Source organism: Triticum dicoccoides, chromosome 5B, assembly GCF_002162155.2.
Source record: "Triticum dicoccoides isolate Atlit2015 ecotype Zavitan chromosome 5B, WEW_v2.0, whole genome shotgun sequence".
NCBI classification, from domain to species: Eukaryota; Viridiplantae; Streptophyta; class Magnoliopsida; order Poales; family Poaceae; genus Triticum; species Triticum dicoccoides.
The window spans coordinates 190,155,476-190,166,655 of NC_041389.1; positions in this window are offsets into that span (position 1 = coordinate 190,155,476).

Sequence of the window (11,180 nt, forward strand, 5' to 3'; positions counted from 1 at the left end):
TTGCTACGCTAACACCTCCTTCACAGGACCAAGACGTTGGATTAAATGTGAAAATGCACTTTTTTGCAAACACCCCCGCACCATGTGCGTGGGGGCTGAAGCCGAAGACTGCGATCTTTCAGGTTATATATACATATACATTAACGGCCGCACAGGAGATATTTCAATACTTGAACGCACAAGTATAAAAAGCCCTTATATTATAAATATGGTTTTACAAATCATACATGTCATTTGAACATAACGTTTTTCGAGCACTGCGACTCTATTAAACGAGCGCCCTGCTGGACTTCCTCAAAATAGTGCTCGGTGGGTAATCGGCTTCTGTCCGAATCCCGGGATGCAACATCGGTGGCGTCCATCTCTGCCCAGCATGTTTTGACACAGGCAAGAGCCATCCGTGCACCCTCTATGCATGCCGACCGCTTGATCGCCTTGATATGCGGCACCGCATCAAGGAATTGCTGCACTAAGCCAAAATAACTCTTCGGCTTGGGCCTTTCCGGCCACAGATGAGCCACGACATCCTTCATGGCAAGTCCGGACAACCTATTCAGCTCAGCCCACTCAGCCAACTGATCGGTTAACGGAAGTGGACGCTCCGGACTATGGAATTGAGATGAAAAAAGCTCTTCCATTACGTGATCCTTTTGGCTTCAGAAGTGGACGACTGCGTCCGCCGCACTCGCCGCCAAATTCAGATAAGGATCCTCCGCACCCCACAACTGGCCCAACTGAGCATACTTCGGATCTGTGAACTTCCTACGCAGCAGAAAGGGCTTTCCAGCCGCAATGTCTCCAGCCTGACGTAGCTCCTCCTTTATAGCCCTCATTGCCGAACGGGCATCCTTGGCTTTGGCGGTGGCCTTCTTCAGGTCCTCTTGCCCCGCTCGATGTTCTCTTTCAAGAACCTCATAGCGGTCGGTAGCATCCTTCAGCTTCACGGCCATTCCGACCATCTCCTCCCTGCTTCGGCAGTGAGCAGCCTTTTCGGCTTTTAGCTCTTTGGCTGCCTTCGAGGCAGCTGCATCACTCATTCTGGCTTGCTCCTTGGCTCGAGCAAGCTTTGCCTGAAGGCCCTCCATAGCAGTGGCGCCATCTACATCAAGCATACATGTTGTAAGGCGTGGGCATCAGCTCCCTTACGAGGTGACCGCGGAGAAATCACCCACCTTGTGACTCGTCAAGTCGCTTATTGACCAGCCCGATGTCCGCATCCGCAATGTCCAGTTTCCGCTTCAGTTCGGCAACTCTATCAGTCCGGCTGGCCACCGAACGCTCCGCCCCCTGAATAGGACCGGCGACATCTTAACACTGAGATTATGATCCTCGGCACGCCGTCACTTCTGACAACGTACCAAGTCTCAGGAGCTACTATCTATACAGGGCGCACTCTATGTGCAAAACTGTCAAAAGGTATGTCATTTTTACGTACCTCAAACCCCGTTAGCAAACTTCTGACGGCCTCATGCAACCCGCTCTCAGCGGATGAAATCCTTTCAATCACCGTACTCATTAATGTACGATGATCTTCTGAGATAGACGCCCTCTCGAGCAGAACCTTCAGCTCCTCCGGCCGTACACCAGTTGGTGCCGAACTCTCTAGCCCCACCAGACTCGGGGAGACCCTCCGCGATGACACCTCAGGGTCGTCCGCCCCGCCTGACGGCGCGACAGATGGAGGCGTCTTGCTCTCCATCATCTCCGGACGAAGATCCCCCAAAGATGAGCTCAACTGAGAAGGGCTGAGATCCGAACTACAAGGTAAAAACTCCGGTTATCCTCAGAAATAAAAATAGGGATGACCCTTATTACAAAACTACCCTTTTTCTACTTACGGCTCGCTGGAGGGCTGATTCCCTTGGGGAGACAGTGCGGCCGGGGCTTCTCCTGGCACAGGACCTTCCGGTGCAGATTTCTTCCCTCGCTTTAAGGCCTTAGCCTCCGGGTCTTCGGAAGCTGTCCTCTTCTCCCCCTGGAGGGAGGGATTCTCGATCCCCCCCTTCTTGAGAACCTCCTTAGCAGAGGCGGTAGTTTTCCTGTTCTCCCCTTCGCCCTCTTCCGAAGGCGCAACCTCCAACATCTTAACTAACACGGGATCCGGCGTGGTCTCAGGGAGGGGGGCCGGACACCGTATCAGTTTTTCTTTCGCTGTCCACTCCTGTTCAAGGGATAGCCGGTTAAAAGGCAAATATATGATAAATAAACGGACGATATGTCCGGACACAGGACTACTTACTTGAGTATCCGGGCGATTGCAGCTTAGGCCGGCGTCCTCGGTCAAGTCCGGACACATCTCTTGTGATCCGATGAACAGCTTATACATCTCCACGGGTGTCGTACCCATGAAGTGTTGAAGAGCTCGCGGTCCCTCCGGATTAAATTCCCACAGGCGGAGGGGGCGACGTTTGCAGGGCAGAAGGCGCCGAATCAGCATAACCTGCGCCACTACGATCAGATTGATCTCCCTTTCTTGGAGGTCTCGAATGCGGCCCTGCAAAAGTGGCACGTCCTTGGACGGCCCCCCAGTCAAGCCCTTTGTTGACCCATGACGCGAGCCGTTGTGGAGGGCCCGAGTGAAAGGCGGGTGGCGCCACCTGCCTGGTGCCCCTAGGAGCGGTGATGTAAAACCACTCCTGCTGCCACAAACCAAGCTCCTCTTGAAAGGAGCCCTCGGGCCATGGAGCATCGGCCCTCTTTCTTATAACTGCCCCTCCGCACTCTGCTAGTCGCCCCTCGATCGTCTTTGGCTCCACGTCGAAGGTCTTGAGCCACAATCCAAAGTGAGGGGTAGTGTGGAGGAAGGCTTCGCAGACAAGAATGAACGATGAGATATGGAGGATGGACTCCGGAGCCAAGTCATGGAATTCCAGCCCATAGTAAAACATGAGCCCTCTCACGAAGGGATCCATCGGGAAGCCTAAACCCCGACGGAGGTGAGACACGAACACGATGCTCTCACCAGGCTCGGGAGTGGGAATGACTTGCCCTTGGGCTGGCAACCTATGCGAAATCTCATAGGTTAGGTACCTAGCGTCTCTCAGCTTTAGCACGTTACATCCACCGGCCCTGTAGGTCGGAGCCGGACATTGTCGAAGGTCCAAAGCGCCCGAATCTAGAGCCTTGGGTGTTGGAACTTGGGGCGAGAGGCGGATTCGACTGAGGATTGAAGAAAAGGAACATGCCTTGGTCTCATTATAAAGGGGGAGAATACCAAGAGCCGTCCCCGTGACCGTTTGGAACTCGCCTTCGATGGAGGGGGCGTGGCAACGGGCGCGGTTGGGTTACCCACGTCCGTATTGATGAGAATCCCGGAATAAGGGGACATGATCTCTGCTTCGACAAGACGTGCCAAGGAAACCGCTTCGCTAAACGCGCTGAGGTGGAATAATAAAAACGATTCGAATAAAGGCTTGGCAGCGGCGTGACGTCATGCCACAAAATACGTCAGCAGATTGAACTTGTGTAAATATTATTCTCTCTACGGTGGTATGTGGAATTTATTTTGCAGAGCCGGACACTATCCTGGTGTTCACAATCTTCTATGAATGATTCGGAGGAGGAACCCGCCTTGCAATGCCGAAGACAATATGCGCGCCGGACTCATCGTCATTGAAGCGTGGTTCAGGGGTTACTGAGGGAGTCCTGGACTAGGGGGTGTCCGGATAGCCGAACTATCATCATTGGCCGGACTCCAAGATTATGAAGATACAAGATTGAAGACTTCGTCCCGTGTCCGGATGGGACTTTCCTTGGCGTGGAAGGCAAGCTAGGCAATACGGATATGTAGATCTCCTACCATTGTAACCGACTCTGTGTAACCCTAGCCCTCTCTGGTGTCTATATAAACCGGAGGGTTTTAGTCCATAGGACGGACAACAATCATACCATAGGCTAGCTTCTAGGGTTTAGCCTCCTTGATCTCGTGGTAGATCTACTCTTGTACTACCCATATCATCAATATCAGTCAAGCAGGAGTAGGGTTTTACCTCCTTCGAGAGGGCCCGAACCTGGGTAAAAACATCGTGTCCCTTGTCTCCTGTTACCATCCGCCTAGACGCACAGTTCGGGACCCCCTACCCGAGATCCGCCGGTTTTGACACCGACAAGAAATTCAAGGAAATTGTACGCAAGCAAGGAAGGCACCGGAAGAATCAATGTGTTGGTTTTGAATGAAAGTTCAATGCCAATGGAGTTGAGTGGGAAGAAGATCAATACCCCAAGACAAAGTTTGTTCCTCAACAAGAGAAGTATGATCCTACTTCCTTTAAGGGAACACAAGCTCAAGATGATCTTCCACCACAAGACCACAAGAACAAAGGCAAGGACAAGCTTCAAGAAGAGATTGATGCATTTGAAGAAGCACCTAAGGCCTCGTTCAAGTGGGTTCCCAAGACTACGTCCAGTTCTACTTCATCAAGTACAACTACAACTCCAAGGATTCCCATCAAGATGATGTGGATCCCAAAGAAGAAGAACTAGAGAGTTCTTGAGGGTGACTCCGCCAACATTCTTCACTCATATCATTATGGCAAGAACAAGTGCAACCAACTTCCACATCTTGCACTAGTTCAAGGAGTCACAAACCCTCATGTTGGTAAGACAAGGGACAAGGTAATCTAATGATTTCATGGACATCATCTTGTGTGTGCATCACTCTATGTCTATGGATACTCTTGTTTGTTCCTTGTGGGACTAACCCATGTAGGTAAGTTGAAAGTGCAACTCACTCCAAAGGATTGCTCCAAATGATCTACATCAACATTGAGCATCCACATCTTCAACACCTACATGAAGTCATCATCGACAAAACCCAAGGTTAGTTCATCCCTCTAAGGGGGGATCTCACATCTAGGGGGAGCTTAACTCTAAGAATTGAGTCAAAGCAACTCTAATGGTGTGAACACATCAATTCATTATGTAAAAGTGGTAACCCCACTTGAGCTTAAACGATGAGTATGACCTATGATCAAATGTTTTCATTTGACTCCTAAGTCAATATACTCATATATAGATGACCTAGTCATCGCCAATTGTTTAATAGATGCTAGAATTAGTTGTGCATGCTTTGCCACATATTTCATTTGCCATCTTATTGTGTGAGCATGTTGGTGCATTTTTCACTCATTCAAGGACATCCACTTGTTGTTTTGATTGTTTGGTTTCTTTTCTTTTTGCCAAGTGGATGGACGAGAATGCCTAAGAACCTTCTCTATCTATCTATGCTTTTCTCATCTCAAACTCTAGTCAAGCTACATCACAAAATTTGATCAAGTCAGATTCGAACCACTCCGTGTGAGGAGCACTCGGAGTCCCCGATTCGTCATAGACTTAAACTTCCAAAACTTCTTTGTGATTCTCGGTCTGACCGATTCCTCCATTTCGGTCCTACCGAGATCATTAAGTTGATCTAACTTTTCAATCTCGGTGCAACCGATTTGAACTTTTCGGTCACACCGAGTTGCTGTAACTGTACACAGTTATGCATCTCGGTGCCATCGAGTTGTTCCACTCGGTCACACCGACAGGGTCGGGCTATATATAGTCACGGGCAAAAATTTGGAAATTCCTCCGAACCCCTTCGCCCGTGCAATAGCTCGCTCTGCCATCGAAGGTCTTCGGATCGTCTCCTCGTCGCCAGCCGCCTCCTCTTGCTGGTCTCCGCCGCCGTCAACGGATTTCGCCCCCGCCGTTGCCGCCGTAGCGAGTTCATCGCCAAGCTAGGGTATGGACTCGATCACTGTGCTATCCTCGTCTGATTCCTAGCACATTGTGTTCTTATTGATTCTTGCCATGATTGAAACACTCCTATCCAGCCAATGTAGTCCGTAGATTAGATGAGATTCAAAATTTTAGGGTTAGGTTTCCGCCGAAACCATCTCGGACCCACTGAGTTGAAAAACTCGGTCCCACCGATTTGGCTTATGCCATTGCACTAGTAACTCTCGGTCTGACCGAGAATTGCCAATCGGTGAGACCGATTTTAGGACTTTGTGAAACCCTAGCAGTCTCGGTGCCACCTAACTGTGACTTGGTCCAACCGAGATCATCAGTTTAGGTTCCAAAACTGCTTCGGTATCACCGAGTTTGAAAATCGGTTGATCCGAAATGCTTTCTGTGGAAAACTAAAACTGAATTTTTGAATCATTCTTTTGAAAAAATCTCTGCATTTTGTGATGCTCATCCATTCTATCTCATCTATAACTCTTCACAGGGTCAGCAGTCAGAGTTTGCAGCATGTCAGACCAGAGTGACAGCCAGAACAAGTCAGAAGAGTAGATTGACATGAGCAAGGGCACTAGTCCCTCAAGTTCTTCAGATGATGGGAGCAGAAGCACTCCTAGCAACCTGCCCAAGGCTGCTACCAGGCAAAGGAGGAAGAGAACTTCAGACTCAGAGGATGAGGACTATGTGGCAGCTGAAGATGAGGCTACTTCCAAGAAAGTAGTGCTCAAAAAGGAGTATGGCTCAGCAAAGAATACAAAGCCTAGACTGAACAAGAAAGTTCCTGCCAAGAGGACACCAATGCCCAAGGTCAGAAGGTCCACTCAAGTGCCAGAACAGACTGAACCCAAAGAGGCACCTGAAAAGAAAGTCACATCTTCCAAACCCAAGAAAGTTCCCACTAGAGAAACAATGAAGTTTACCATTGAATCAGAGGATGAAGGTGCTCAGGACAAGAAGAATAAGAGAGCAAGAACCACAACTGCCCAGGTTCTTGGAAAGCCCTCAATGAGAAGAGATTATGAAGAGGAAGGAGAGGTTGCTGCACTAGCACCCAAGGCACCAAATCTTATGGGTGATGCTATTAGATCAGGGGCTGCAACATCCAAGCCCAAGGAAGCACCCAAAGCTACCCCAAGGCCAAGCTTGCACCAAAGAGGAATACCTGGAGTATTCCATCTGCTGAGAAGAACAAGGCCCCAGTGCCTAATATTGCTGAAGAAGAAGATGAAGAAGGACATGTCCTAAGGAAGCTCAAGCCAAGATACCAGACCACAATGATGCCCATCCTATGGCTGAGGACATGAGGATCAGGAAGGACTCAGGGTTGAGGATATGGAGGATGGAAGATCCATATGCCTCAAGGAGAAGAACTGCTGTTGATTATAGGTTCCATACAAAGGAACAACAGGACTTCTATGAGACAATCTTGTTGGATAAGAAGCCCATAGTATGTGATATGAGATGGGTCGACTGGACCTACATCAAGGACAATGAAGAGCACTATCCTGGAGTGCAAGATAGCTTTGTTGCTTGTGGAGTTGCTGATTTTGTTGGGCAAAAGCTCACCAACTGGAATGATTAACTTATCATGCAATTCTACTCCACAGCACACTTCCATCTAGATGGAAGGATTGTTTGGATGTCTGAAGGTACAAGGTACCAGTCCACTGTTGAGGAATGGGCAAGACTGATCAATGCCCCAAAGGAAGATGATGATGACCTGGACATTTATGCAAAGAAGAAGATGGACCACAACTCCATGGCACACATGTACAAGGAGATCCCAGACAAGGCTGTTGAGACACACAAGTTTGGACCAGTCCACTTTCTGCTGTCAGGGCTGCCAACTATCAATTGGATTCTAAGGCACACTCTGTTGCCCAAGTCTGGTGACCACAACATGATCAGAGGGCATGCAATCAACATGTTTCATGTGTTTGATGTGCCACAAAAGTTTAAAGTCATGAGCCTTATGATTGAAACCATTAAGAGGACTGCAGCAGATCAGAAGAGGAGCTGTGGATATGCCCCTCAGATTCAGGAGTTGATAAACTCAAAGATGGGCACAGGTAAATATCAATTGGATAAGGAACATTTTCCACTTTATCCAGACTTTGAGGACAATGAGGTTGTCATGAATGAGAATGATCCATCATCAGTTCAAGCTCAAGAGAAGAAGGAGAAGGCAAGGAAGGAGAAGGCTGCCAGGATGCCAACTCAAGAGGAGGCATCTGAGTATTTCTTGAAGAACAAGCAGGAGCAGCTTGGTTACTTAATAGCATCAACACTGAGGATTGAGAAGGGACTGGCCACCCTCACTCAGAATTAGGAGAGCCTGGAAAGAATCATGGAACTCAAATTCCATGACCTTGATGTCAAAGTAACTGAGATTCAGTCAGTTGTGGAGCAGCTGCAGGATGACATGCAGGAGAGGCAGGGCAAGACTACCACTAATGTGTTTGCCAGAGTGCCTAGAGCCCAGAGGTCAGCTACAGTGCCTATGACAGACACTAGAGCAACGTATCTGCACCAGCTACAGCCCCTACTGCTCCAGTGCAACCAGCTCCAGCATCAACTCCAGCACCCTCTACTTCAACTGAAGCCTTCGTTCTTGGAGTTATCTGGACACCACCACCAGAAGATCAAGCCTGAGAGTCGATCTAGCACTATGCATTTTCTATGAACTTTTTGGTAACTTGTTGCCAAAGGGGGAGAAAAATGTATAGATCATAGGCTTCGAGAGAGAGAGAGTGTTGCTTTTATTCTCTCTTGATTTGGTGGTTAAACTGGTTTGCTTTTGATTGCTTGAGATACTATGCTTGTGAGACATTGATGATCATGTGTTTGATCATAAGCTACACTTATGCATGTTTGATGATATTATCTTATCTATCCTATGTGATCATTCACTTTGCTTGGTGATGAGTGCATGTATTCAATAGTTATCATTTTGAGCACTCCACCAAGATGTATGTGACATGGAAGAGTAACCCATGAGCCTAATTCATTGTGCATTTGCAGTCCAAAGCAAATCTTAAACTACGCACAAATTTAGGGGGAGCTCTTTCTTATCACATACTTCTCAAAGCGACGATGTTGTTAAATCTTATTATCATTTGTCGAAGCTTTGATCTATATGTTGTCATCAATTACCAAAAAGGGGGAGATTGAAAGTGCAACTATCCCTAGGTGGTTTTGGTAATTCATAACAACATATAGCTCACTGAGCTAATGCTATTCCAAGACTATTATTTCAGGAAAGCTCAATGAATGGCATGGCATCGATGATGAAAGTGGATCCCTCAAAATACTAAGGACAAAGGATTGGCTCAAGCTCAAAAGCTCAAGACTCTTCATTTTATATTTTAGTGATCCAAGATCACATTGAGTCCATAGGAAAAGCCAATACTATCAAGGAGGGATGAGGTGTTGCTTAATGAGCCTCTTGCTTCATGTGCTTAGTGATATGCTCCAAAACCCTCAGCTACTTTCTCACATCCACAAATGACCTAAACCTAAAGCAAAAATCGCTCACACTGATTCTTCCTATCCGGCGCCACCGATTTCAAAAGTCATAGCCACTGCCACAAACCCTAAGCAAATCGGTCTTACCGATAGGGATCTCGGTCTTACCGAGATGGGATTGTAATCTCTCTGTTTCCCTTCGTAACATTTCGGTCTAACCGAAGTGAGCGATTGGTCCCACCGAGATTGTAATGTAAACTCTCTGTTTCCCTTTTGTAACATTTCGGTCTCACGGAAAAGAGCAAATCGGTCCCACCGAGTTTACCTGACCAACTCTCTGGAAAGCTTATTACCAAAATCGGTCTCACCGAGTTTGTGTAATCTGTCTTACCGAGATTACATTATGCCCTAACCCTAACCGAATCGGTCTCACCGAGTTGCATGTCAGTCCCACCGAAAATCACTAACGGTGACTAGGTTTACTAAATCGGTCCGACCGAGTTTGTTGATTCGGTCCCACCGAGTTTGGTAAATTGTGTGTAACGGTTAGATTTTGTGTGGAGGCTATATATACCCCTCCACCTCCTCTTCATTCGTGGAGAGAGCCATCAGACTAAACCTACACTTCCAACTTACCATTTCTGAGAGAGAACCACCTACTCATGTGTTGAGGCCAAGATATTCCATTCCTACCATATGAATCTTGATCTCTAGCCTTCCCCAAGTTGCTTTCCACTCAAATCTTCTTTCCACCAGATCCAAAACCTATGAGAGAGTTGAGTGTTGGGGAGACTATCATTTGAAGCACAAGAGCAAGGAGTTCATCATCAACGCACCATTTGTTACTTCTTGGAGAGTGGTGTCTCCTACATTGGCTAGCTGTCACTTGGGAGCCTCCGACAAGATTGTGGAGTTGAACCAAGGAGTTTGTAAGGGCAAGGAGATTACCTACTTCGTGAAGATCTACCGCTAGTGAGGCAAGTCCTTCGTGGGCGACGACCATGGTGGGATAGACAAGGTTGCTTCTTCATGGACCCTTTGTGGGTGGATTCCTCCGTGGACTCGCGCAACCGTTACCCTTCGTGGGTTGAAGTCTCCATCAACGTGGATGTACGATAGCACCACCTATCGGAACCACGCCAAAAACATCCGTGTCTCCAATTGCGTTTGAATCCTCCAAACCCTTCCCTTTACTTTCTTGCAAGTTGCATGCTTTAATTTCCGCTGCCTATATACTCTTTGCATGCTTGCTTGAATAGTGTGATGATTGCTTGACTTGTCTAAGATAGCTAAAATCTGCCAAACTCTAAAATTGGGAAAAGGTTAAGTTTTTAATTGGTCAAGTAGTCTAATCACCCCCCCTCTAGACATACTTCAAGGCCCTACAGTCGCCCATACCCATCGCACCCGCGGGGGGTTTGGAGGATCCAATGCCCCAGTTGCTCCCGCGACTGCCTCCCTGGCAATGACGCCAGCCATGCACCAGAGCCATCTCCTCCACAGGCCCTTGTGCTGGCGGACTGCGGCTCCCTTGTCAGGCCCGGGGCCCTGGAAGAAGCTTACGCCGCGCTTGATCAGCTCCGGGCCGACCTCCAAGATGCCGATAGGCGCCTGGTGAGGGAGCGCATGGGGCTGATGTCGGGGTGGCTCCAGGCCAACATGTTCGCTTGGACAGCCTGGGGCCGGGCCAAGGCTGCCACCATGGAGAGCAAGAGGAAGGCCCACAAAGCCACAAAAGCTCGTGACGTGGCGCTGGCCGATGCAGCGTCCATCAAGGAGTGCTGCAACAAGGCGGAGGCCAAAATGAAGGCTCTCCATGAGGAGCAGGCTACCCACACCCCACGGCTTCAGCAGCAAGAGGAGGAGCTCAAGGCCCGTGGGAGACGCTTGCCGATCGCGATGCCAAGCTCGTCCAGGCAATCGCTGACCAAGCCGCGAAGCGGAACCGCCTGGGCAAGCTGAAGGAGGAGGTGGACAAGGCCCAGGTG